The 27,736-nt window shown below is 51.5% G+C and overlaps 1 long non-coding RNA gene across 1 annotated transcript in view; it reads right to left on the minus strand.

Annotated features, from left to right (window-relative positions):
- Positions 1-2,463: 2,463 nt before the first annotated feature.
- The window catches only part of LOC134731702 (uncharacterized), an 87,563-nt gene continuing 62,290 nt past the window's right edge, over positions 2,464-27,736 (minus strand). Inside the window, exon 3 of the long non-coding RNA XR_010114176.1 lies at positions 2,464-2,539. This is a non-coding gene — a long non-coding RNA (uncharacterized lncRNA). The remainder of the gene's footprint in view (positions 2,540-27,736) is intronic.

Raw genomic sequence — 27,736 nt, forward strand, 5'->3', positions numbered from 1 at the left:
TCAGTATACCAGCATTTGTTTAATGTCAAGAAGTCTCATCTGGCTTTCGCAGAGGATGGGAGGAGAAATGGAGCTTTCAAAGGCAGGGCTTCAGAGCAGAGACAGCAACTCAGATTAGCTAGGTATTCCAAGATCTCTTTCCTTTTATGCTTCTTTCCAAAAAGTTCCTCATTTACTCTGGCCTCAGATACATGTTATTAGATCTCTGTGTTGTATAAACAGGCAAGAGGAGTAGATTAGTGGAAATAAATATAACACAACCCAAGAAAACAGTTCAGCTTGGCCAATCGAGCCCTGCACATCCCACTGTTCACTCTGTCCCGGGCTGTGCACACTGACCCATGAGACCCTGCCACCCAACACCCTAGTGGTCCATCCATGAGGCAACCTCCACCAAGGGAGCTCCTAGCCCAGGGAACCACAAATGTCTTCTTGGGTTCCAGGCACAGGAAAACCAGTTTCCCAAGACCAAGGGAACTCAGAAATGGCCCCTGTAATGAACCACTAGCATCCAAGGGCTCCAACTACTTCAACCAAAATACACCCATTGTCCTGGCACCATTTTCTATAGACAAGTGCCAATTCATGCACAATGTGAGCCCTACAGGCCACTCAGCCTTTTAGTTTCTTCACTGGCCAAATGAAGCTATCCTCTCCATCTCCTGACAATGACAGAAGTCCAGATATGCTGCAAGGAAGGCTTGAGGGTCCTAGAAGGAACTCTAGGCTCAGATGGCTGCTTCACCCATCAAGTAGGCAACGGAATGCCGTACTTGGGCTTGGAAGCGAGTCACACTGCTGAGTTCCAGTACACTGCCTCTAGGCTATATGTCTTTGGGCAAGTCACCTCACCTCTCTGAGCCTGACTTTATCAATAAGATAGAGATAATACAGTATCCGTCTCTTAGGTTGTTATCAATAATTAACATGTATTGAGTATTTACTATCCTAATCCAGGTCAGATCACCTGAGAGCAGACTTCCTGCCTGGCCAAATGATCCACTCTCTTGAGCTCTGGATGGTGCCAGATGGTGCCAGGCAGCATTTGAGCAATATTTTCCAACATGAGACCTGCAGTGCATGGCTGAGCTGGGAGGAGGGCAGACACGAACCAGACCTGATCCTTCATTTAAGCAACAAGCTCTGATTCACCTAGAGGGCCAGGACTCGCCCGTGGCTCTCAGCTCCAGGCCTCTGCCACCCTTATCAGGAGTAGTAGTGCTAGAAGGTTGGTAAAACAATCACTATGATCTGCACAACCAAGGTACCCCACCTGTCCTCAGGACCTATGGCAAAAACAGGAGTCAAAGCAAGTTTGGGCTGCCCATTTACAGACACAGCACCTGAGCTTCTCTGAATCACCTGAGGGCAAGGTTTTCAGGCAAATGCTCAAAAGCCCCTCAAGTTCCATCTCAGCTTTGGGCCAGGTCTGAAGCTCACTGGCAGCCTCAAGGAACTGAAAGGCTCACATCCACCTCTGCAGGATGACAAATCCAATGTCCCCTCCAGCCCTGAGGCTGGCGAGGACACCAGAGCAGCCATCTCCTGACTCAAGTCTCTGCAAACCAAGCCTTGTCCAGCTTCCCACTCAGGCTCATTCCATCCTGATTCTGAGTCAAGGGGGAAATGCTGTGAGAATTTGCAAGGACCCCTTCTGGAGCCCCAGCCCATCATTTGCAAACAGTTAGGGGCTTTCTCCCTTCCTTCCAGTATGACTGCCCCAAACATCTCCCGGCCACGGAAAATCCCTGCCTACTCCACCATTGGGCAGCCTGGCTACAGATTGTATTCCATTAATTTTCATCCTAATAATTAGAAGCAGCTCTCCTCCCTGCTTCTGTAGGGTTTAATGAGCTACATAACGTCACATTTCCCACTAAGGCTGCTTAAACCTGCATTTCACTCCAGGGACACTGCCACCCCATCCTGCCCTATCCCAAGCTACCCCAGGCCCTGACGGCAGCCAGTTCTTCTTCCTCCCTGGGGTCAAGCCTCCTCAGAGCAGGGCCAGGAGCTCCAGCCTCCACAGGGGCCTCTGACAAACCCCTTGGTAGAAAGCAAAATCGAATCCTCTTTGGACCCACGTCCACATTATGGGTAATAAAGGCCTTTATATGCCTATAAAGCAAAATTCCTGCAAAGCCTTTCCATCTCGACATGCCACGTGCAATAAAATGACTGCTGCTCGCACACGGCCCTTACACTTGCCAGGGTCTACCCACACGCGCTGCAACCAGGTGATGCCTGCACCCACCTGACCTACGCATGCATGGGGTGCCAATCCCAGCCCTGGGGCCTACCAGCTAACTAACATGAGCCCATCACTTCATCTCACTGAGCCCTATTTTCCTGCTCTGGAACATGGGATAACAGAAGCACTTAATTCACCAGACTGTTGCAAAAGTCCAACTTGCATTTTATTCATTCATTCAATTATTGAACAAACACCTGGTGAGTTCCTGCCCTGTGCCATGCATGTTCTGGGCACAGGAGATACCACACTGATTGTCAAGATCCGTGCCACCACAGTGCTTCCATCCTAGAGGGAAGAAACATACACAAAACATGGAATGAATGAATGAACTTAAATCTGAGATAATGAAGACAATGAGACCCAGGGCCAAAGTAGTGTTTTGGGGGGGGGGGGAGTGGGGTGCTACTCCAGACTGAGGATTAGGATCATATGAGTTTATGCATGTGAGCACAGTATGGCTAGAACAGATATCTACTACAATAGTGTACTATTATGGTATAGATGAGGTGCTATCCTGCATCACAGCACAACTAGGCTTACTGAACTGTGAGGTGCCTGCAAGACCCAAAAACTTGGGATGCCTCATGGGAGCTGATGGCATGCCTAGGGCTTTGCTGCTGCCACTTCATTATCTGGAATAATTTCTGGGGGGCTTATCCCAAAGGTAGATTATACTCCTCCCACCTCTACCACTGCCACCAAGTCCTCCTGCCTCCGCTCAGGGCAAGTCTGTAGGACCCCCAGTCCCTTCCCTGGTGATCTGTAAGGGCCAGGCCCATGTCTGTCCTGCTCAATGACCAGCACACAGCAGGTGCTCTGCACAAGTGAAGGAGCTAAGCTTGACTCAGGTGGTGCTGCAAGTGTGACCCGGCTCAGCCCCCAAAACAGACCCACCCCAGATGCAGGGTCCAAGGAAGGAAGCCACATTTTGTCCAGAACAACTGTAATACCAAGATAGGGCAAGAGACTTATGCCACGTCATATGCTGGTCACAGTGCCAAGTCCCTTCTGGCTCCCCTTTCAATAATCTCGGTTACTTCTGGCCCATCTTTCTTGTTGAGTCGAGCGCCACCCCCCTCCCACCCATTTGCCGCTCTGCAAAGACTGTGTCATCCACCTCAATAGCCAGCTCTGACGGTCCTCCAGCTCACCACACCCCGGCAATCAGGGCAGTGAGCCAGACCCACTAACCCCATGCAGCAGGTGATGCAACAGAGGTAGAGCAAGGTCACCAAGGAGCCACACCAGTGTGCAGCGTGTCTCAAGGGAGATGCCTCGGCCCATCTCTATCTCATCTCCTGCAGCATCAGGCAGGTCCATCTGGCCCAGAGTGGGCAGACTGGCCCTCCACTGCATGTTTGGCCATGGGCTGAGCAGCACGAGGGGCCTGGGGACAAAGCAGCACTGCTCCTGCTGTCAGTGGAGGGAAGATGACGATTGTGCCTTCATTTGGCAGACATCCTAGATCAACATCACAGGGTCGCTCTGCCAGAGGAAGTCATGCACAACAAGAGTTACCTGTGAGCAGGCCAGGAGAGAGTGTAAAAGGTGCACATGTGGGAAGAAAGAGGCATATTTAGGAGGCAGGGGTGTCTAGGCTGGCGGGAGGAGGTTAAAGGTGGGATTGGCACCCCATGCATACACAGGTCAGGCGGGTGCAGGCATCACCTGGTCGCAGTGCGTGTGGGTAGACCCTGGCATGCGTAAGAGCCGTGTGCAAGCAGCAGTCATTCTATTGCACGTGGCATGTTGAGATATGGAAAGGCTTTGCAGGAATTTGGGGGCCACCAACAATGCTGGCCCCAGCCTGACAATGTTGACAAGGGCTGAGCTGGGTGTGGCAGATCAGGATGCAGCCACCCAACAGTTAACCCAAAGTGAACCAGACGGGGAACAACAGTACAGCAGCACAGCAAGACGGGAGAAGCCTGTCCTGAAGCCACAGCAGAACGGAGTCCCAAGAGTCGAGCGCAGCAGCCTTCACAGAGCCTGGAGCGTGGGACGTGTGGTGGCACTGAGCCACAGGGATGCTATCCTGTGCCAGCCGCCTGCTGTGTCGGGACGCTTTTCCTCTCCTGCCCTAGTGACCACTCAGAAACCCAGAGCCGGGGCAGGACTGCAGTTGGTCATCCATTTGCCAGGGGGACCCCCAGCTCAGTGGGGAGAATAGGGTGGCCACTTCCCTCAGGAAACCCCACCAGGGCACGGGAGAGTGGATCTTCTAAAGGGTGCAGGGCCAGGACATGGCATGGCCCTGCCCAGGTTGCCCAACCTGCTGCAGAGGACACAGAAGAAGCACTGTCACACCCTGTGTGGGTTGGGCACCCTTCCTCTCCAACCTCCAGTGCTCTAGGCAGTTTGACAAAGCTGCCTAGCCCCAGTTTTCAATGAGGTAAGGCCTCGTGTGTCAGCGCACAGGCACCTATCAGGGCTGGACCCTCAGACCACACCTCTATCATCTGGCAAACACCTGAGCCCCTTGGCAGCCACCTCAGCTCACAGCTGCTCTAGACCCCAGTCTGCAGGGTCCCAAAAAAACTCTAACAACTAACTGGAAAAACCTACACCTCCCCCTTGTTTCTGGAATGGAAGGGCTGTGGTCAAGCCACCCCTGCTAACACACCCCCAAAGATGGGAGGTGTGTTAGCTGGCACGAGGGACCAGAGAGCTGACAGAGGAGAGATGGGAGGTGGCCCCAAGGTGGCCAGGCCCATGGATGGACACTCTGATAGGCAGGGGTTCCTCCTCCCCGTGAGCTGGCATCGGTCTGCATAGAGCTTCTGCGAGGCAGCCTGCATCCTGCCCCTGAAGCCACACAATCTGCAGCTTCCTCTTCCAGCCGAGAGCCCTTCAGCTCCCTGAAGATGCCGTGTCCCTTATCACTCCATAATCATTGACAGGGTAGGGGCCACGTGCCTGGCGGTGAGTGAGGAGACAGAGGGAAGACAGATAAGGGCCCTGCCCCAACCGTCTGGCGGGGAGGACATGAGTGAGGAGGTAACGCAGGTTGGCGAGATAAGCACTCCCACATACAGTGACCAACCCCTGTGGGAGCAGAGGAGGGAGCCACCGACTCCCAGGGGTCAAAGGTGGCTTCACAGAGGCAGCCACATTGGGGGTGGACCTGAGTGAGAGGAACAAGTCACCAGGAGGCAAAGGGAAGAGCAGGTATGCAGCCAGGCCCAGGGCTGTGGGGGGGCTCTGAGAACCAAGATCAGGGGCTGGGCAGGGACAGGCCTGGGAGCCCGTCCCTCCTCCTGCTCACCATACCTCTGTACCACTGAGTCACCGCTCCGGGCCCCTAACCCTTCTCCAAGGCTCCTGATCAGCCAGGGGTCCTCCAGGGGTGAAGCTTACTAGCTGCGGTGGTGGCCAGCATTCATTCATTCACTCGCTCCCTCTTTCATTCACTCATACACACACACACACACACACACACACACACTCTCAATCTCTCTCACCTGCCAGAACTGTCACAGGGCCCTGCTTCACAGCCTGGGAGGCTTGTCCAGCCTGTCATACCTCCTCTGTCAGCTCTCTGTTCCCTCGTGCCAGCTAAATTGAGATGGGGTGGAGGGGATAGTCCAAGTCACCACCACAGTCACGGTAGCTTTTCTGATCCTTGCACTTACAGAGCTAGCTAGTGGCAGAGAGAAAGCAGGGGCACCACAGCTCCTGCCTATGGGCAGCACATGGTCTTCTCCCATGTTCTGAATTGGCATCACCCCCTCCCTGCCAGAGCTCATTCACTCAACAAGTTTTTATTAAGTTCCTACTCCGTTGTCAGCACCGAACAAGTATGTTTTAAAGTTTCCACCCTTACGTCACTGCGGTAAAATCTCCCTGCATCCTCACATCTTCCAATCCAAGTAATCATCAAGTGCTTACGGGTCTCCTGTCACTGGGCAGCGCTGCTGGACACACCACCTGTGCAGCTTTGAACCTGGTGACTGGGGTCCTGGCTGTCACAGAGCTGAGTGTCTAGAGGGGAGACAGACAGTAAACAAGTGCACACACCAGTGCTATGAAGGCAAAATATGGGAACGCAACCACATGAAATGAGAGTGGGAGCGTTTTATACTGGGTGATCAGGACCAGGCTCTCTGAGAGGTGATGTTGAGCTGAGACCTGAGTGGAAGTGACACGTCTGTTCATGCTGTGTTGGCCCACACCAGTCACATGGCCACACTTAACATCAAGGTGACAGAGAAGTAGAATCCTACCACGTGGCCAGGAGGAAACCGAGACATTTGGTAGGCAGGACATTTGTCGGTTGAATGGACTCTTGGGGTCAATGGGGAGGCAGGCCTATGATCTGAAAGACCACCCTCATCATGACAGGTGCTGATGCCTCTGATGGAAGCCAAGACTTAGTTTGGAAATGGGAGTGCAAGTGGAGTCACACACCAAGCGTATCTCCCCATTCTTCCCCACTGTGAGCATGGCCTTTGACCAGGTCTTTTGCTGTGATGCATACCCAATCATGAATGCCCTACCCTGGAAGTTCTACACATATCATATTTGTGTCCTCCAGCCTCTCCCCCTTGCCTGGATTGGCCTCCAAACACACCATCTCAATTCTTTCATGAGGCACAAGGTGCCACAAAGCAGCAGCCTGGGATTAGAAAGGTGTCCCATTTCCCCATCCTTCCTCAAAGGCGCTGGACTTGCTCTCTTTGCTCTTCTCTCCCTCTGGGGCCATGAGGAAAGGACCTCAAATTCTGATGCAACCATGGCTTCTCTGGGTGAGGCCAAGAAACTTCCAAAACCATAAAGATGTCCAAACATTGGCCCAGCTTCCTCCAAACAGACATAAAATGCCTCGCTCACATCCGGGCCCACCACACCCCTCCTCCGGGCTCCAGGCACCATCTGGCACCTCCATCCTCATAGCCGCATGGGCGGTGGGAAGTGGGGCCCAGAGAAGAGGGGCTCAGCCACTCCCAACCCCAGCTCCCCCATGGCTCCAGGGGTGGGAGGCCTTTGATGCCTATATTCACCCTTTGGCTGAGCAGTGACAGCCTGCACGCTAGACTTGGTGCCAAGCCACCCCAAATCCAGTTATTTTTGGTCTGTTTGTTTATCCCATTTCAAGCTAACTGTGTCACCACTGGTTATCATAACAGAGAGCACCTGGACGTGTCTCGGAAAAGCAACAAATAAGCTTTGGAGAGTGCCGGGGATTGCCAGGAACACCAACTGTGTTTCTAGCCTGGTGCCCAGTTGTGACAAGGCGGATTCCTTTCTTCCCTCCACACGAAGGGCCTAATCCAGATAAGCCAGGCAACAATGGTTGCCTGGCTTCTCAAGACCTTCCTTCCCGCTCATCACCCCGTGCCTGCCTAGTGGCAGGACTCACACTCGGTGACATCAGCCCCATGGGCCTGAGTCCTGGCCAAACACCAGGTCCCAAGAATGTCTTAACACTCAAGGCACCAGCTTAGGCCAAGAGCAATCTTCCCTTCCACATGCCAGCCTCAGGCCGGCCTGTCCACCAATAGCCAGAGCAGCTGGGGACTGGGTCAACATCTGGAGGGGCAGGTAAGTCAGTGACATGGTTGCCCATTTGGATAGGCCAGGAGGGCACAAGAAGAATCATCTGACCACGTCCTGCCAACCTTGTCCACGGAGAGGTCAGAGAGTTGCAGTACAGCAGGCCTTTTGCTAATGTGGCTGGGTGCTGGAGGTCACACAGCAACCCCAAAGGGGCTGGGCAGAGCAGGTGCTCTGAGGGCTGATCCAGAGCCTTGTCCTCACTCTGGTTTGTCCTTTCTCAGCATGACTTCTAGCATCACCATCACAGAGCTTCTATTAGCTAAGCACTCCCCACACCCAGACTGCAGGCTAGGCTCTGTACACACAGTATCTTCAGTGATGCTCATGGTAATCAGCATCATCATATTAGACAGACTAAACAACTTTCCATGGCCACCATATGGGAGCAGCATCCAAACCACAGAGCCACCATCTCTGTCTTTCTCTACCTGGCTCTCACCTGTAATTGAAGAGAGGGAAGGATGACAGAATGCCCTCTGGGAATGCCTTTCCACCCAGTTCTCACCAGGATTCATGGCCCAGGTCAGCTCTGGGCCAGCATCCCCTGAGCACCTGCTGTCTGCTGGCCTGTGCGAGCTGCTTTACAGAAGGACACACCAATGGGAAGCAGCAGCCCTGCCTTCAGGAAGGCCCAGCCCGGGACAGAACTGTGCCTGGCACTTGGACAGAGAGGCCTGGGAGGCATCAGGTGGAGTGGGCCCCTCCTTCCTACCCCCACTGTCCTCCCTGACCCAGGCCCTCCTCCCCTCAGACTCTCTCACTGCCTTTGAAATGGATTCCTCGTTTCTAGTTCCTCCTCGCCCAGGACCAGTGACTCTCTCTGATCTGTCACTCTCCTGCTCAGAACCTTCGATGCTCTCATCATCCCCTTGTCCATTCACTCACCAGTTACTGAGTGCACACACATGCTGGGTATATGCCAAGAGCTGTGGCCACAACAGCAGGCAAGACATACAAAGCTGATGAGTGAGGTAGGGAGGCAACACTTGCTCCAGAGGGAGGTTGGATCTCCAGCATCCAAAAGCACCAGTGCTCAGGCAGACACATGACTGAGTCTCACCGCTGCCACTCACCACACATGTTGGCCGTTATCGCTGCAACAACCACCACCTCTACTAGTTCCAAGAACTGTGGACACTGACCCCAGAGCAATCCCTGGGGAGAGAGCAAATCTGTGACTGGAGAATGGCTCCGTCACAGAGCCCGTGACCTCAGTCTCCAGCAGTGGAGAGGAAAATGAGAGAGGAGAAAGATCCCAGTCTAGGTGAGTGGCTTGAACAAAGGCCACAGAGGCCAAAAGGCACAGAGTCTGTCTGGGAGAGGGTGAGTGGGTAGATATGGAGGGAGACTGGATTTGGAGACCAGAGCAGGCGGCAGGGGCCACTCACAGAAGTGACCGTTACTGGGCTTTGTTCTCCTGCTAGGCAGGAGGGGCAATACCCAGAACTGCCAGGAAGGGGCAAGGAATTAGCCAAGGCAGCTGTAGTGGTTAAGAAGGATGAGCTGGGGGGAGACTGCAGCCAGGGAGGTCAGAGAGGAGCCTCGGGTGATGTGCTGAGGGGCTGCCCTCGCACTGGGGCATGGGGAACAGAGGGAAGGAGGCAGAGCATAGAGAACAGACAGCTCTTAATAAGATGGCTCACTAGGCCAGGGACAGGGAGAGCAGGCCCACACATCAGGCTGACATCAGGGAGGTGTACCATCCTGTAGGCACTGCAGCACAGAATGCTGTGGGCTGCGAGGATGGCCAGGCCTGGAGCCCAACAACTCAGAAAGGAGCCGTGTTCCACAAGCAGCTGCCCTAGCTGGAGTCCCGAGGGTGAGAACGCTCTGAGAGACAATGCAGCACCTATCCCCCTGGCTGCAGGTGGGACTCCCCTCCAGGCACGGCAGGGAGAAGACTGCCTCACCTTCTTCCCTTGGTCTGGGGGCTACTCTGTTTCTCTGTCACCATGGGCAAGTGAAATCACAGCCATGTCCTCCCCAGCACTCCAGGCAGCAGCTTCTCCTCACCCGGCCTTTGGTCTCCTTGGCCCCTTCTTGTCGCTCAGCACATGTCACTGAGTGCATGTGTACTGGTGAGAGCCCTCTGGAGAGTGCCGACCTGCCTTGCAGGCCAGTCACACAGCACTCCTTCTGAACCCGCCTTGGGGACGGCACATGTGTTCACCACGCAAGCTGCACCCAGCCACACACAACCAAATCAATGCAAAACAAAACCACAATGAGATACGATTTGTCATCTATCAGATTGGCAAAGATCCACGAGTCTGATAGCACTTTGTGTAGGTGAAGATATGGAGAAACAAGCCACTCGTACCTCGTTGGTGAGGGAGGAAATTGCCTCAGTCTCCTGGCAGGGCAATAGGATAGAATCAAACCAATTTAAATGTGCATATACACTTTGACCAGCATTTCCACCTCTAGGAATCTCTCCCAGGTGCATATGGTTACTGAGACATTTGCTGCAGCAGCATTATTTATTATAGCAAAAGACAGAAAGCAGCCAAAAAGCCTATCAATAGGGCACTGGTCAAAAACTCACATGGAGGCCAGGGTGGGAGGATCATGAGGTCAGGAGATCGAGACCATCCTAGCTAATACGGTAAAACCCCTTATCTACTAAAAATACAAAAAATTAGCCAGGCGTGGTGGCACGCACCTGTAGTCCCAACTACTTGGGAGGCTGAGGCAGAAGAATCACTTGAATCTGGGAGGTGGAGGTTGCAGTGAGCCAAGATTGGGCCACTACACTCTAGCCTGGAGGACAGAGCGAGACTCCATCTCAAAAAAAAAAAAAAATAATTAAAAAACCTTGTATCGTCCATCTATACAATGGACTAATATACAGCTGTTAACAGCAACATGGTGGCTCTGTATAAGATGATATGAAATGAATGCCAAGATATACCAAATGTTGAAAGGAAATAACAGGACAGCTCAGCATGTACATAAAAGCAAAAGTCTGGGTGCATGGAATATATGCTTAAGCATTGACCCCTAAGTGCTTGAATGAGCGTGCCTCTGGGAGGGCACAGCTGATGCATCAGTGACAGTGGTTGCCTCTGGGGAGGGACACTGGTGGCTGGAAACAGGTGGAGGGGTGCACTCATCACCACTTACCCTTTTGTAATATCTACTCTGTGACGGTTTCACCATGTGTCTGTATTACTTTAAGGAAATCAACACACAGATCTGCTTATAGGACAGTGCTTCTCCTGCCTACATCAATTTATGTTAGATTATTCCCGCCCCTACCCCAAGATCCCTGACAACTTACCCATGTGCTATTTTCCCCAAATCCTCAGTTCCCCACACTGTGCTTGGCAATGAGGTGCTTGGAAAGGGGCTGAGTGGGGAGGAGCCAGCACTTCCAGTCCAAGGGTCTCCACTTCTCCCGAGCATGCTGGAAGAAGCCAGAGCTCACTGTCCCACCCAGGTTCTATGGGACTAGGCATGGGGCAGTGGGCCAGGCCATCAGCCTCTAATTATGTGGCTCTGCAATGAGCAGAAATCCCAGCCCGGGAAGCGCACCCATGAAGCCCATGCTCTGTGTCCGAAAAGACACTCCCAGCAGGCACGGCGCCTGCGCAATGCCTGCAGCAAGCTGCCTGTGGTCCTGGGAACGGCCTCTGTTGACTAATTTCTGTACATAATTCCACCCAGGATGAGTCAACAGTCAGGGCAGGCAGGACTCCTCACAGGCTGGCCCGAAAAGCTGTTGAGAAAGATGAAAAGCAGAGCACAAGGTGCCCAAGCCACTGAGATAGAGGATGGGCACCCCCTCCTTGGATCAGGCAAGCTCCGTCTGCAGGGGCTTTTGAAAGACTTCCCAGGCCCCACCAGGGCATCAACCACGCAGGGTGGGGACAGGTGTACCACAGCCCCTCATTCTGTCCAGGGCCTCTGCTCCATCTACTGGGTTGGGTCAGCACCACCCCACCTGGTTCTTATTAACCACCCTCTAAAGGCAGCCATCAATTACACAATGCTGCCATTTATCAAGCCCCTCATCCCCACACAAGTCACCATGACCTGACCAGGGGCCCAGGGGCTGACCCTTCCCATCCCTGCCAGGCACCTGCCTGAACAGGCAGGCTTTTCCAGTCTCTCAGACTGGGTCACCTGGGGCCAGTCCTGTCATTTCTCGTGCCCTTGCCTATAAAATGGGCCTATGACACATCTCCCTTGGGGTTGCTGTAAGGATCAAATGGGATGACCCCAGCACACTCTGTACAAGATAAGGGCTCAGTAACTGGCAGCTGCCATCAGAATTGTCATTGTAAGAGGCCACAGGAAACCCATTCCATTCCATTCCATCCCCCAGGCCCTTCCCTGCAGGCAGCACTCAGGTCTGGGCAGGGAAGGGTGAGAGAAGGTTCAAGGAAAGGAGAACCGCTCCCGCCTGGGCTTGGCACCCTGCAAAGACCAGTAGCAGCACCTCCTCCCCCACCTTTGTTTGCTCTCTCATCTCCTCTCTCCTGTGCAGGCCTTCCCATCCCCAGCCCCTGCTCCTGCAGCCGCGGCAAATCTTTGTCAGCAAACAGCACATTAATTGCTTCTTGGCCACATTTCAAATGATATCACAGCATCAGGCTGCTCAATTTGAGCAAATGGAAAGGAAGAAAGAGGGGTACCCAGCAACTCACACAAGAGCCAGGGATGATGGATAGCTCCCGTTACTAATTAATTGACTATTCAGATGGAACAAATCTGAAACCCCAACAGGTCACACTGGTGAGCCCTGGGCTCCCTGCCAGCCCCCTTCATCAGAGGGAAACAGAGCACTGGTCCTGACCACCTTCAACAGGGGAGCCCTGGAGTCCCGCCGCCCACTGCCCAGAAAAGCTAACAGAGGTTCCGCCTCAGTGACCATGTCCTGACCAAGTGGCCTCCTGGACCACTCACAGAACCATTCACTCACTCAGGCAGCACACCTGAGCTCCCAGGATACCACTAGACTAAACTCCAAAAGGGTGGGGATGTGAATGCAGGGCTCACCGCTGCATCCCATTCCTAACACAGCACCCACCATGAAACAAAAACAAAACAAGCGGCACTCAGTATATGAACATCAAGAAAACGAAAGAATAAATTAAACAAGGAGTACCAAGCATGGTGTTAGGTTCTAAGGGTATAGTACTGAATGCAAGCCCTGGCCTCATGGCACTCACATTCTAGTGTGGGAACTGCTGTTAACCAAACAGCCAGACAACGACAGCAATATTGCAACCATAATAGGTACCATGAAGCAGAGGCTGCCAAAATAGAGTGGTAACAGTGGGACATCTCCCCATGTGGTGGCCAGGAGGAGCCACTAAGCGGGAGAGGAGCTTGCCACCACCCCAGTGTGCTCATCCAAGGCGGCTTCTCCACATCCCAACTCCCTGAATTCCCCCAACACCCCTGCACCCCATCACCACAGAAGACCACCAGCGTCTCACCCACCTAAGGTGGGGCAGGGTGCAGCCCAGGGAATGTGGGAATGAGATTGGCTGGAAAAGGTCTCCTAGAGCAATTGTGCCTCCTCCCGAGTACTGCCTGCTGCAGTAGGGGCCACAGGCACTAACAGACACATAGGGCCCTGCAATGCCCAGGCCATGTGGGACGCCAAACTGCCAGGCACTTTTCTTCATCTTCTAAGAATGCCCAGGTCACCATGCCCAACTGAGATCTCTTAGCCTCTCGATGCCTGAACGTTAACATGTGGACACCCCCCCATCCACCTGGCACTCCTGGACATGGCGTGTTTCTGAAAGAGTGTATTTGGAGAGGGCAGGACACAGACCTGAATTTGAGCCTCAGCTCTGTTCCTTCCTAGCTGTGAAACCTGGAATAGGCTATTTAGCCATCCCTTTTCTGTAAAACGGGGGTAGAACTGTCAGCTGAGGGGCAGCAACCATGTTACGAATACAAAAATGGCAAAGGCTCATACAAACCCAAGGCTGGCCCTTGAAGATTTTCCTCCCTTGGCTGCCTTTTCTAATTATTATTGGGGTGGGGTATGGGAAACTATTCTGGGCCCCAATTTCTGCTTTTCCCTATGGTCTTTCAGCCTATGCCATCTTTTACTACTCAGGTATACGTAACCAGCTGCCAATCTGCCTTCTTCTCCTGAACCAAGAAGCATGCACCATTAGATCCAGGGTCCTTTTCCACCCAGATCCGCCAGACAGTTAAAAAGTGGCAAATTGTTTTGAAATGTTATTGTCTGCACCAATATTAATCCATGATGGCTCCAGAATTTCTATAAACAGAGGCTTGAAGGTGGCCATCTGCTTAGAAGTAGGGCTAGGAACTTGTCTGGAGGCTGCATTTGCATAGAGAACACACTGTTTTGCACGGATTGTGTTTCTTTGGGATCTCTTTGGTATAAAAATATCAGTAACCCCCACTTCCACTAATTGTATCAAGCACTGTGCCAAGAGCTTTACGTACATAGTCTCATTTAATCTTCTTCACAACCAATGAGGTATTATTGTCTCCATTTTACAGATAAGTAAACAGATTTGGAGAGGCTAAGTCACTTGCCTAAGATCTTGCAGTTGGCTCAGGCCAGAGCCAAGACTTGAACCTAGGTCTGTCAAATGCCAACTCCACTGTTGCTATGAAATAAACTGCTACTCTCCTAGTCACACTCCCTAGCTGTCCCACGCGACACTCTCCTTCCACTCGAGGACACCCACCCCACCCCGCCCGACCACCCAAGCTGCCCGTCTGCAGCTGGAGGGCTTCAAACTTCAAACTCCCCACAAATGGATTTCTGAGCATGATTTTTTTTTTCCTGGCAGGAGTCTGAAAAGGCTGTTCCTCTCAGTTACTGCTGTCTAGGGCTTTTGAAAACATTAGGCAGGCTTAGACCAATTCAGGAAGCCAGTATGTGCCCGCTAAGGTCTGAGCCCCTTGCTCGGGTACCTCCCCCAAGTGGAAGTAGTACAGGGGGCTGCTCCAAATTCCACCCTAAGGAGTGTGCTCCCTTCCTCAACACACCTGACAGATTCTCCTCCACAGATGCCGGCCCAGCCCGAGGCTGCACCGCACAATGAGCCCCCACCTGCAAAGAATGTCTGTAAATCCTGGGGCTCTGCACAGAGCAGCCAGATCGCAGGGAACGGCAGCAAATCCCAGGATAAAAGCAGAAGCCATCCTGTTGACAATTCATTCGTGTTTCTCTCCCAAATCCATCCACAACAGAACTGTTAAGCTCATGTTTCCTCTCCTGTTGCAAACAATTGTAAAAATGATTGGTATCTGCCCTCAGTGTAGAGTCCGTCTGCTTCATCCCCAGGCTAAATCTTTCTGGAAGGGCTGCATGTGTGAAAAACACACATTCCCAAGGTGTGCAGATAATGGTTGCTCTTAGAGACCCTAATCACTCAGCCCAGAGAAGAGAAATGCAAAGGCTGGTCAAAATAACTGATGACTTTCTAGAAACCAGAGGTCTGCTGCAGAGGCTGAGCTGGGCACCTGAGGGCAGGAAGGCTCAGGGTCGCCCCTGGAGACGGAATGGTCCCACAAGGTTTCATTCTGCTACTGAATCTCTCATGATGAGTCCTCTATCCTCCTGCATATATCTCCTGTCTGTCTATGGCTCTAAAATCTCTTCTCAAAGTAGAAATGGTATCAGGGAGTCGGGGAAGGTATAAGGAAGAGAGCTCAGGCAGTGGCCAGGACACCTGGTTCTGATCCTAGCTCTGACACCAACTGGCTGTGCCTTCACCTCTCTGGGCCTTGGTTTTCTTATCTGGACATCTGGAACAAATGACCCCAAAATTGACAACCCATGAATCTCACATGCAGATTCAGAGCTATTTAAGCCAGACAGCACTGCAGAGCCCAGTGCCAACAGCCATTCCCAGTCAAGCCAGGAAGCTGGCATCTGTGGGGCAATATAGCTGCAGCTAGATACATACTACGAGACTACACATATGGGTCCATGGGAGCTCAGGTAGACAAGCAAAGAGGAAAACATCCTTTCAGCCTGAAGGAACCTAGAATTGATGCACTGATGTGCAGATTTTCTAAAATATACATTGCTATCTATGATGAATATACTTATATTTCTCCCCATATCCATCTTCCCTTCTTCTAGCAAAAGCTCTAATTTTGTTGGAGAATCCATCTCTCCCACATCTCAATCCACTTGAAGCACAAGTCCCATATCTAGGCCAATCAGTACATGGCATTACCCTGGCCAAGTAATTAGTTCAGAGGAGGGCACGTGACCATGCCAATCCAATCGGAGTGAGCCACAATCCTCTACTAGGAATGCTAGGATAGAGATTCTCAACCTATCCCACTGGATCAAGTAAGATAGGATGTAGGGATAGAGCTGCGGCAGTCATCTTTTAACCATATGGGGACTGAGAACAGAACTAACTCTACTGAAGGGAACCAAGGAATGGGGAGAATTAAACCCTGTCATGGAGAAAGTTTGGGTGCTGGATCAAGCCACACCTGCTCTATCTACGGACTATTCAGATAGAGCTACTAAGGAAACATCACGTCCAATTCCTCAACATTCCCAATCCTCTATTTGAAAGAATATTTTGCTGATTGAAAGATAGGATAAGACCTAACAAGCACATCCAGCAAATTCTCTGGGTTGGAAATGGATTCATCCAATCATCTACTGATTCCACAAAAATATTTACTGAGTAATTATCAGCTTTATGCCTTTAATGGTGATCAAGGCACAGACTCTGCCCCAAGAGCTCTCTGATTGTGGGGCCACAATCTCACATGTTGGTGGTTTTACTGCAGTGTGATGATGACTGCAATAGAGTAAGTATAAGTGAACTGTGGATACACAGCCTCTAAGCCATGAGGAGGGGGGATCAGGGAAGCCCTCTCAGGAGGTGTCTAAAGGCAACCACGATACCCTTTTAGATTTAGCCCTGACAAACCTCAGCAGTCCTCAAAGCAACACTGTGTCACAGACTTGGCAGGAATTTCCATCCCTGTGCAATAGAGAAAGCAACAGAAACCTAAGGTTCAGGCTCGCACAGCAAAATGAGGCTAAGCAGAGAGGGAGGGGAACAAAAATCTCCTTGTCACCCTGTGACAGCACAACCCCCTTCTGACTTGATGGCTGCATGGGACCCCAAAGTTGGCATCAAAAGAACAGACACACAGGATGTCTGGGGTGCAGGGAAGGTGCTGCAGGGAGTCAGAGACAGGCCACACACCTGCTGGGCCAGGGACAGGGCTCTGTGTGCCCACAGCCACAGCAGCAGCCCTTCTGGACAGACCCAAGCCAAGCTCCAGGGTAGAGCATCATCATCACTGGGGTCATCCTGGGAAAGTTTTCCAGAATCACAAATGCTTCTCACACAAACCTCAGCAGAGCCCCAAGCAGTTGGACACACTTTGCATTGTCTGTAAGGACAGCAAAGGGCCCATGGCTGCTGACCAGGGTGGAGGAGTCAGTGCCTCATCTCAACGCACCATCCTCACTCTATAGGCCATGAGGTCCAGGAGAGGCAGGCAATGAAATCCTCTCTTACCTTTTTGTACCATGGTATGATAAAAAACAAGAGAAAATAAAGGCTATTAGAAGAGATTAAGAGCATGGACTTCAGAGGCCAGAAGTCCTGAGTTTTAGTTCATTTACTAAGTTGTGTAACATTTTCCTTTAAATAATCACAACAAGTAGTAATAATAGTCACTGAGGGTTTCTGAAACTCAATTTCCTTATATGTAAAATGGAGATAACACCTACCTCCTGGGGCTTATAGGCAGTACATGCAAAGCACAGAGACATGCACAGTAAATGGCATGAAAAAAAAAAATATATATATATATATTTTTTTTTTTTTTTTTTTTTTTTTTTGAAACAGAGCTTTGCTCGTTGCCCAGGCTGGAGTGCAATGGTGCGATCTCGGCTCACTGCAACCTCCATCTCCCAGGTTCAAGCAATTCTTCTGCCTCAGCCTCCCAAGTAGCTGGGATTACAGGTATGCACCACCATACCCGGCTAATTTTGTACTTTTAGTAGAGACAGGGTTTCACCATGTTGATCAGCCTGGTCTCGAACTCCTGACCTCAAGTGATCCGCCCACCTCGGCCTCCCAAAGTGTTGGGATTACAGGCATGAGCCACTGTGCCCAGCCACAAGAATATATTTTGATTACTATTATTCCCATGTAGAAATGGCCACTCTCTGCCTATCCCCATACATAGCTATAGAATAAAACTGAGGACACACCAACTGAAAACAACAGAGAAAGAGCCTGGGGTCTAAAATGAAGCTCTTCCACAAAAGCAAAATACAAGGGCAAAAAATATCAGAAAAGCAGCCATGGCCTCAACAGACCTCCAGAGCCCATGACCTCACCCCCCATTCTAACCCTCTGCATGCAGCCAAATGAAGACCTCTTCCATCAAGAGACATGAGGCCAGAGCTCAGAACCCTCACTTTCTTCGCCTGCGAGGGGGCTCCAGGCCGCTTGAAAGAGCCCTCCTAATCCTCTCAAGACATTAGAGGCCCATGCCCACCAGCCCTAGGACACAGTAGTGCTGCTGCTTCTGCAAGCATCCCCAACAACCCTGCGCCCCCGCCCCCCTAACTCCATCAGGGTAGGGTAAGACCTGGTAGGTTTTCCCACATGAGGCTTCTAGAAGCCTCTCCTTTCTCCTTTCAGTTGTCTTCTCAAAAAGCAGGCCTGGCTAGCCATGGTGCCAGCCTCACAGAGGATTCTACCTGTGGGTGTCAGCCCAGTTCCCACTGGGAACAAAGAGCTCAGCTGTGGGGCCCAGGGCATGGTGGCAAGGGCACCCTTCAGGCCCTGCAGACATTAACCTCAATTCACAAATCACATCACTAGGCCCTGGGAGGGCAGGCTGGAGCCTTTGCGGCCCACTAGGGCTAAGCAGGGTAACTCAGACTTAAATACCCACCTTGCCGCTCTCTTCTCACACGTTCCTCAGAACAGGGGTTCCAGGCTCCAGGCAGCCTGAAGTCCCAACACCATCTTTCTCCTGGCCCCACCTCGGGTGTCTCTCCCTAAAGCAACCTGAGCTCCCTGGGCAGGATACCCCATCTGCCTTGTACCTTCTTGGAAGGCACCAATTCCCTTGCAAAGGTGGGCCCCTCGGCTCCAAACAGATCCCTTCTGGGCCTGTTTAGCACCAAGGATGACTACACGTGGTCCCATCCCTCAGGAGCTCACAGGGTGGTTGTAGCAGTACCAATAACCAATGCCAATAACATCACAATAGCTACCACTGAGTGCCTCCTATGTGCCAGTTGCTATCCCAGCTGGGCCTCAGTTAACCTTGCAACTCCACAAGTTAAGCATTACATTCCCCATTATAGACAAAACTGAGGAGCCAGCTAAGATTACCTTCCCCAAGGATACATGGACGGCAAGTGGCAGGGGTCATATTGGGGTCATATGTGCACCCGCGATTGTCTACGCAGGAAGAACAATGACTGTGGGCTTGGCCATGTGCACTATGCTTTTTTTTCTTTTTGAGACAGAGTCTCACCCTGTCACCGAGGCTGGAGTGCAGTGGTGCAATCTCAGCTTGCTGCAACCTCCGCCTTCTGGATTCACATGATTCTCTTGCCTCAGCCTCCCAAGTAGCTGGGATAACAGATGTCCACCACCACACCTGACTAATTTTTGTATTTTTAGTAGAGATGGGTTTTCACTATGTTGGCCAGGCTGGTCTTGAACTCCTGGCCTCAAGTGATCTGGCTGCCTGACCCTCCCAAACTGTTGGGATTACAGGCATGAGCCACCACGCCCAGCCTGCACTATGATTTGTTCAATGTTTTTCTTTAAATACTTTTAATGACAGTAATAAAAACAGCTAACACCAACTGAGTCCTGATTATATGCCAAGCACTTTATAAATGCCTCACATGCATTAACTCAATTCTCACAAGAGCCCTAGGAGGTAGGAGCTATTATTATCCCCAAGTTAGACAAGAAGAGGAAGTAAGCCCAAGGCCTCACAATCCATAAGTGGCAGAGCCAGGATTCGAAGCAGGCAGTCTGGCCCCAGAGCCCTGCTCTTGCCAGCGTCCTCTGCTGCCTCTACAGACCTGGGGTCTCATCCTTGGTTCCAATACCTGAGAAAACACAGTCTCACATGTTGGTGAACATTTTCTAATAGGCATCAAACACAACCATAACTATTAACTTCAAAAAAAGTTCCCTACAGGACCTCCCAGAGTCATCGGGGGTACTATTGGTAGTACACAAACCACACTCCAGAAGACCCTGCCTTGGCGAGGAGAAGGCCAGGTGACAAAGGGTGGCCCTGAAAAGCCTGGAGCCATCACAGGTCCCATCATCACTCTGGCCCTGGGTGGACCAGTCCAGAAGGAGAAAAGAGCCAGGAGACAGAGACAATGGGCACTTGGCCCAGCAGCTCAGAGACAAAAGCGAGAAATCAAGGTGCTAATGCAACACAGCCCGGTATGCTCTGCCCTTTGCTGGGGCCTTGAAGGGGATTGGTAGTACAGAGGCTGAGTGCACAACAGAGACAGAGGGGACAGAGGGGATAGAGGGAACAGAGGGGACAGAGGGGATAGAGGGAACAGGGCTACCCCTCAGCCCTGCCCCAACACCTCCCCGAGAGGAGGTCTCGCCACCACACGCCCTGCCCTCTGGCTGTTTCCATGACATCAGGAAATGATTCTATGGATAAGCCAAGCATTGTTTTTATTTTTCTTGAAGGACACCTAAAATGAGCTGCCTCTGCCTGTCCTCTGTCTGGGTGATTTTTCAAGCCTTGAAGGCCAGTCCCCACATCACCCAAGCTGACCTTTCCACCTCTACAGCTGAGACACGGGTGTCACATCACACACAAGGGTACCCACTACATCCGTCATCAGCACCAACTGGCAACCGATGGAAACAAATAACGGGAGCTTTTGATACCCCTTTTTCCTTCTCTATTGCCTCCCGGCTCAGAAATCACACAGGGGGCCCCTCAAGTCATTCCCTGGGTACCAGATGGCTACCAGACATGTGACACGTCCCTGTGCTATTCCTAGAGAAGACCAAAACCCTGTTGAGAAGAGGAAGAATATAATTAAGTTGCAAGAAAAAAAGGCAAATGATGTTACATATACAGCTCTACATTTATCACGTTTCCAGACACACCGATGTCCCTGTGTGTTGCTTTATTCTTCAGATTCAACAACTGCCTTGTCCCAGCAAGCCTCATTTCCCAAGCTCTCCAGGCGGCAGTTCTCACCAGGACTCCATCTCCCTGCCCCACTACAACTCTCCCAACAGCCACAACCCAACCTGAACATTCCCCAGTGAGGAGGAAACAATCTGCTTTAACCAAATGTCCCCAAACCACACTCTTCCTACAGATCTGGAGGTTTTCTGGGTGATGCCTCAAATTAGAAAATGCTCAGAACTGGTGTCTCATTCCATCACCACCACGTCTTCCTCCATCACATGCCCCTGTAGCCTCTCTCCTCCTTCCTGTCCCAGGCCGGGTCCATCTACTCCTCACTGAGGTAATACACCACACACTGGGGTCACAATCCCAGCATGGCCAACTGCTTCTCAGACACAAGTCAGCCAGATTGTCTGCCAGCATTTAAAATAGGAATAAGAAATGGTCACAGCAGGCGTGCAAAATCAGAACCCGACTCTGAAAGCTTGCTAAAGGAGAGCAGAATTAGCAGAATTCGCTTGGGAGAAGGGTTCAATGGCACCTACTTCCTGGAGAGTGGCCCCTGCAAAAGACAGGAGGAGGGCACAGAGTGGCCTCAGTTCAGTCACTTAACTCTTGCCCCAGCTCTGCCTCCCATCTTAGGCTGAGGCTTTTGGCCTTGGCTGGGAGGAGCGGGTGCCACACTTTCCTTAGACAGCAGGCAGCAGCTGTGCAGCCCACAGCTCTGTATCTCAGACTCTGCCTGAGATGAAAGCCTGCTCAGCCCCAGGTTTGGAGAGTGGCAGGTCACATCCCAACCTGCTCTCTTCTCTCAGCCCCAAACACTATCATGCTCATCCCTGGGCACAGAAGGAAAACGTCCAGTTCAGAGTCTTCAGCAAAACACCAAGTTCCCAGGGAAAAGGCTGCAGAAGGAATAGGTTCAGTACTGGGGTCTCCTTTACACTAATACAGTGGCTAAAGGCCCATACCCCTCGAGTTGGACTGCCTGGGGTCAGAACCCAGCTCCACTGGCCTAACTGTGTGACCCTGAACAAGAGGTTACCCCCGACATCAGTAAAATGTGTCGAATACTATTGACCTCATAGGTTTTTTGTGAGGGTTAAGTGAGTTAATACCACAAAGCACCTGGAACCCTTTCTCGCATGTTTCTAAGCACTGTGTTAGCTTTATAATTTTTTCATTTTTCAGCTTAATTATTATTACCACTAGCCCCCAGAGTAGAGCCCCTATGACAAATGGCCTCTGCATTTTCAAAGTAAGAGCCTAACTTCTGTCCTCCTCATGTGACATCTTAGAAACCACAGCTGACCTAACTTCACCTCTTTCTATGCTGGGCCCACCACTGCCCCTGTCCCCACCCCAGCATATCACACAGCTCTGGGCACACAGCTGGTGCCTGGTCAGCGTTTCCTGAATTGAACCGATGAGATTCCAGGTCCCTCCCACCCCATGAACTTCCTCTCAGTGAGTATTGCTTTATCTCTGTCCCCTGGAAAAGGAGACATCAAGGCTTATGTGGTTCCTTTATCTCTGGAAGCCCTTAAAAATATTAAACAGAGCTCGCCGGGCGCGGTGGCTCACGCCTGTAATCCCAGCGCTTTGGGAGGCTGAGGTGGGCGGATCACGAGGTCAGCAGATCGAGACCATCCTGGCTAACACGGTGAAACTCCATCTCTACTAAAAAAAAATACAAAAAATTAGCCAGGCGTGGTGGCGGGTGCCTGTAGTCCCAGCTACTCAGGAGGCTGAGGCAGGAGAATGGCGTGAACCCGGGAGGTGGAGCTTGCAGTGAGCCGAGATCACAGCACTGCACTCCAGCCTGGGCGGCAGAGCGAGACTCCATCTCAAAAAAAACAAAACAAAAAAAAAAAACTAAACAGAGTCAATGAGGAAATGAAAGTTTGGGAAACACGATGGTGATCATGAACAGAGCCATGGGGACAAACCTAAAGTGTCCTTTTTCCACTTGGAGAAGTCACAAGGGCCATCTCCTTACAGGAAAGACACATTTAGAAACTGAAAGTGAAGTCCCAGGAATCAGCCTGCAGCATCACAGAGACCCCATCTCCACCCACCATAGGCTCATCACCCAACAAATCATGCCAGGGGAATGGGGCTGTGGGCGGTGCAAGTAACACTCCCAGAACCGCTTCCCCAATGGGAGATACACAGGCTGGAGGATGGCAGAAAGAACTGCGAATGCCCACACTTCCACACCCTGAAGTAGTAACAGAAACAGAGCCTGCCGGTGTTGAGGCCCCACATTTGTACAGACAGGCACCTGAGTATTTACATAAGGCCTGCAGGCCTTCCTCGCATGAGGCAAGATGCCACCAGCAATGGAGGTTTCCACTGCATAGGAATTCCTAGGGCTAGACCACGGGGGCCCACACCTCCCTTTTCCAAGGGGGGATCCCTCAGGGAGTCGCATAGACTTTGGGTTGGGTGAGCCTCTTATAAAGCAGCTGGAAGGCAACTGCCCTTAACAAGGGGCCTCTTTCCCCCTCCCATGTGCCTTTATAGGGGCTCCTGGCACTAATGAGCATTTGAGTAGAAGAAAATATGAAGAGAGAGAGAGAGAGAGAGAAAGGAACCACACTGAATTTCTCAGAGCCACAAACCAGCTTCTAGATCAGCCAGTGCCCAGCACGTCAGGGACGTGAAATCAAGGACTTGGGCTCAGAGAGGCATCTTGATAATAAGAACTTAACCTTAACCCTTGCTGAACCCTCAGACCACGTGATAACTCCTAAGCAGTGCCAGTTAAATATGTTCAACTGAGAAATTGCAACTAGTAGAACCAAGTCTTTGCCATTTTATTCAAAAATGTTTACTTCATGTTTCCCTATTAAATATAAGCAATTTCCCCTTGTTTATATTTGCACCACATTCACACAATGTGTTCCCCATCAACATTTGAATTATGGGTACAGGCCCTGAAATGTTAGTTTTGTGCTAAGATAAATATTGGAATAATATTCCCTCTGCTTTTTTGAAGTAGTCAACATTACAGTTTGTGATTGAAGAGCAGAGGCCCCGTTTGCTTTGTTAAATAACAAAAGGATAACCAAGCAATCCCCTTGGGGGAGACAGATCAAAATCAACCCCCAGAACACTTTCACTGCCTTTGTCATTGCTTTATCTGCTAACAATAGACTAGACCCAGCTTCTCTGATGGCATTGGGCAAACACCCTGAGCTTCCAAGCCCAGCCCTGTGAGGATGATGGTGTCCACTGTGTGCCCAGCACCTGCCACCACAAGCCCTGACACCGTCACCAGCACCCCGCATGGAAGCCCCAGCACCATCACCAAACCCAGCATGGATTTCCTGGCAATTTTACTTGGAGCTCAAGAAAGAAAAAGGAAGAGAGAGAGGGCGAGCTTACATAAGGCCCCGGGAATGAATTCCTATTTGGGGCACATTGGCTGGAAAAGTGCTTGTCCTCCCTTCACATAGCCCAATGCCTCTCACAGGTGACTCACCTGAAGGTTGGCCTCCATGGGCTGAGGAGAACAAGAACCACTGGGGAACAGCTCAGAAACACAATATGCTCAGCTCTGCCACACAAGATCCACACAATGGCCATATCTGGGGAAAGCCCCAGAGCTCAAATCTAGGCCACCCCCAGTCAGAAGCCCCTGTTCTGGTGATCCTGATCATGCTGGCCATTTTGAAAAGCTCAAAATGATGCTGGGGTTGAGGCCAGCAGCTTCCCCTCACAGGAGAGTGTCCCCTGGGCTGATGATCCTGACACCCTGGCAGCAATCTGCGGGGGCCCTCTCCCCTGCATCAATTCTCTCTCTGGTGTCACAAACCAGCTCTGGGGGGGGCGGGAAACGGGAGGTACCAGAATCCCAGTTTTACAGATGTGAAAACTGAGCCTCAGAGAAGCTTACCTAAGATCAGCTGGCTGATGGCAGAGGTCTCCCAGTCCCCTCCAGAGTCTGTCTATGAATGGCAGCCCTGGAGCCTTCCTTCTGTTGCCTGAGAAGGCTGAAAATCTGGATCCAGGACCTGTCATAAGCCATCTTACAGCCTCTCAGAAGCAAAACTGTAAATTAAGGGGGCTGCCCTAATGATCATTATGCTATCAAAAGTATTAGCACTTGGTGGCCACTTCCAGCCCTAGCTTTCACTCTTGCCCTGAGTGTCCTTTTACAATCTAGACAGCCATGCCCAGCTGAGAGCTATGGATCGCAGCTAGGGAGCACCTGCTGTCTGGCCCCCTTCTCGCAGCCCCTCAACGTCCCCAGCCTTGTGGCTGCACCCACTAAAACTCAATCAACAGGACATTGCAGTGCATGAGGCTGGCGGCTTCTCTCTGCCCTGCCAAATATACTCACTTCCCCATAGGAAAAATGTGACACAGTTGGATCTGACTTGGAGAGCATTAGGTTATGATAATTTGAGCTCTGTTCAATTATTGCTATTAAATGCATGAACAGAATACTGTAGCTGGTGGGCTGGATTCTTAAGAAAAATAAGTGGGTTTATATTTCAAGCTGGAAGACATCTCTAACCAAAGGATCCAAATGAATGAAGTAACTTTAGACCTTTTCCTCTTCAGCTATGCTTTGCTCTGAAGAGAAATATGCCTTTCAAACCAGAATTCCAGGCCCATTCTGGTGATCTGCTCGGCTTCAATCCAGCTAATTAAATTAAGCCACAGCCACCTCACTCCTAGCCAGGCAAGAGGGGGCCCATAAATTACACTGCCCTGAGCTCCCCAACAAATTGCCTCTCCCCAAAGAGGGTTTCGCCATTTGAGAAAATGCATCCAAAGGCAGTGCATGGCGGTGAGGCCCTGATAATTGGTCTTCCCACTCCCCCGCCAGTGGAGAAATAATGAGCGGCCCAAGCTTGAGGGGGCCCAGCCAACAGGGCGAGCAAGGTCTTGGGCTCCAGAACTCAGGCCAGCTGGCCGGCCAGACTTATTCCAGCTAGACCAAAGCACCATGGGGTAGGAGCAGAGGCGGGCACAGGGCTGGACTGGGGTGGAGGGACAGGAACCTGCTCCGGGGTGTGGCCTCCCTGCTCTATCTTAGACATACTTCTTGTAGCCCATAAGCCATACCAGCAGGTGGTGACCTGGACAGTGGGCAGACAGCAGATCCTATAGATGTCTCCTCCAACCCCAACCAGCTCCTCAGACTGCACACACCCAGGGGTGCCACATGCAAAGTGTCCCCAGAGTTATGCAATAGGAGGGCCCTGATACTCTGAGCCCCAGAGTGGCAGCTCCAACTCTGCCCATCAACTGTCACAAATTGCTACAGACTGGGAGGCCAAGGCAGGTGGATCACGAGGTCAGGAGATCAAGACCATCCTGGCTAGCATGGTGAAACCCCATCTCTACTAAAAATACAAAAAATTAGCCGGGCGTGGTGGTGGGCACCTGTAGTCCCAGCTACTCAGGAGGCTGAGGCAGGAGAATGGCATGAACCCAGGTGGCGGAGCTTGCAGTGAGCCAAGATTGCACCGCTGCACTCCAGCCTGGGTGAGAGAGCGAGACTCCGTCTCAAAAAAAAAAAAAAATTGCTATGGAGTAAGTAAAGCAGGTAGTACTTCCTGGAGGATGAGGAAGAACAGAAATGACCCTTGGGAGTCCTACACAGTTACCTAGAGGGACCTGACCCTCCCCACCAAGGCACTCCCACTCAGCTCTTTGTGTTCCTTCCCAAAACACCCAGGGGAACAAAGCAGGGGGAGTTGTTGCAGCTAATGTCTCTGCCTCTCTGTATTTCCAGCAGAAGTTACTCTTTTCCTGCCAGAGCAAAGAAAAAACTCTCCATCATTTTCGCAATGGGAGTGGCCCCCATTATGTGTGGGGAAATCCCCTGGGTGTGTAGGGAAGAATATCAGCAAGAACCATGCAGCAGGGAAAGTAAAAATGCAGGCAGGCCTGGGATGGGAAGTTTGCAGAGCGCTAATCCCCCCCGCACCAAGGGACTGATTTTAACAAGGCAGGCTGTTTGTGAGGGGATTCGGGCTGACTCACATGTGCTGTTGTGGCAGGCTCTTCTGCTTTGTTCTGCATTCAGAAATTTCTCATTTTAGGCTTTCTTATCCAAAAACGACTGTGCTGTGAAAACCAGCTCCGTTTTGGACAACTCCTCAATTTAAGGAACATTTTTTTAAACGTCACTTCTCTGTAGCACACTGCCACTCAAAAAGGCAGGGTGGAGAGGGTGATTTCAGTCTAACTCCCCAGCCACATCTGTCTCTGCTCCCTGATGAGCTGGGGCAAGGACCCTGGGGAGGAGGCTGTGCTCCTCAGCTGAGGAGCACATCAGGTAATTGGGCTCTGCAGTTAGGAAACCCTGAAGGCCATAGGGGAGCTGGGTAGGTCCCTGCCCACACTGTTTCTCCGACTGCTCTCCGAGGATTTGGACAATAGCTATAATAGTGAACATTACTGAGCACCATGTACCAGGCACCGTGCCAGGCCCTTTACATGCACTGTTTCATTTAATCCTCACAGCAACTCAGTGAGGTGGGCACCATTATCCCCTCTTACAGACAAAGAAACTGAGGCTTAGAGACGCGAAAGGAGTTGGCCAAGGGCCCAGAGCTGACTAGAGAGAGAGCTGGGTTTCCAACACAGCGTGGGCTCCCAAGCTCATCTCCTTCTTGGGCCAAGCAGGCATCTGCTCTGCCCTGTGCTTAGGTTTTGGAAGGCAGAGAGTACAGGATGCTGGACTGGGAAGAACTGGTGAACACAGAGAAAGAAACCTAAGGCTGCTGGGTCTCGCTGCTTTCCTAGTAAGTCAATCCC

This window comes from Symphalangus syndactylus, chromosome 11, assembly GCF_028878055.3.
Source record: "Symphalangus syndactylus isolate Jambi chromosome 11, NHGRI_mSymSyn1-v2.1_pri, whole genome shotgun sequence".
Lineage (NCBI taxonomy): Eukaryota > Metazoa > Chordata > Mammalia > Primates > Hylobatidae > Symphalangus > Symphalangus syndactylus.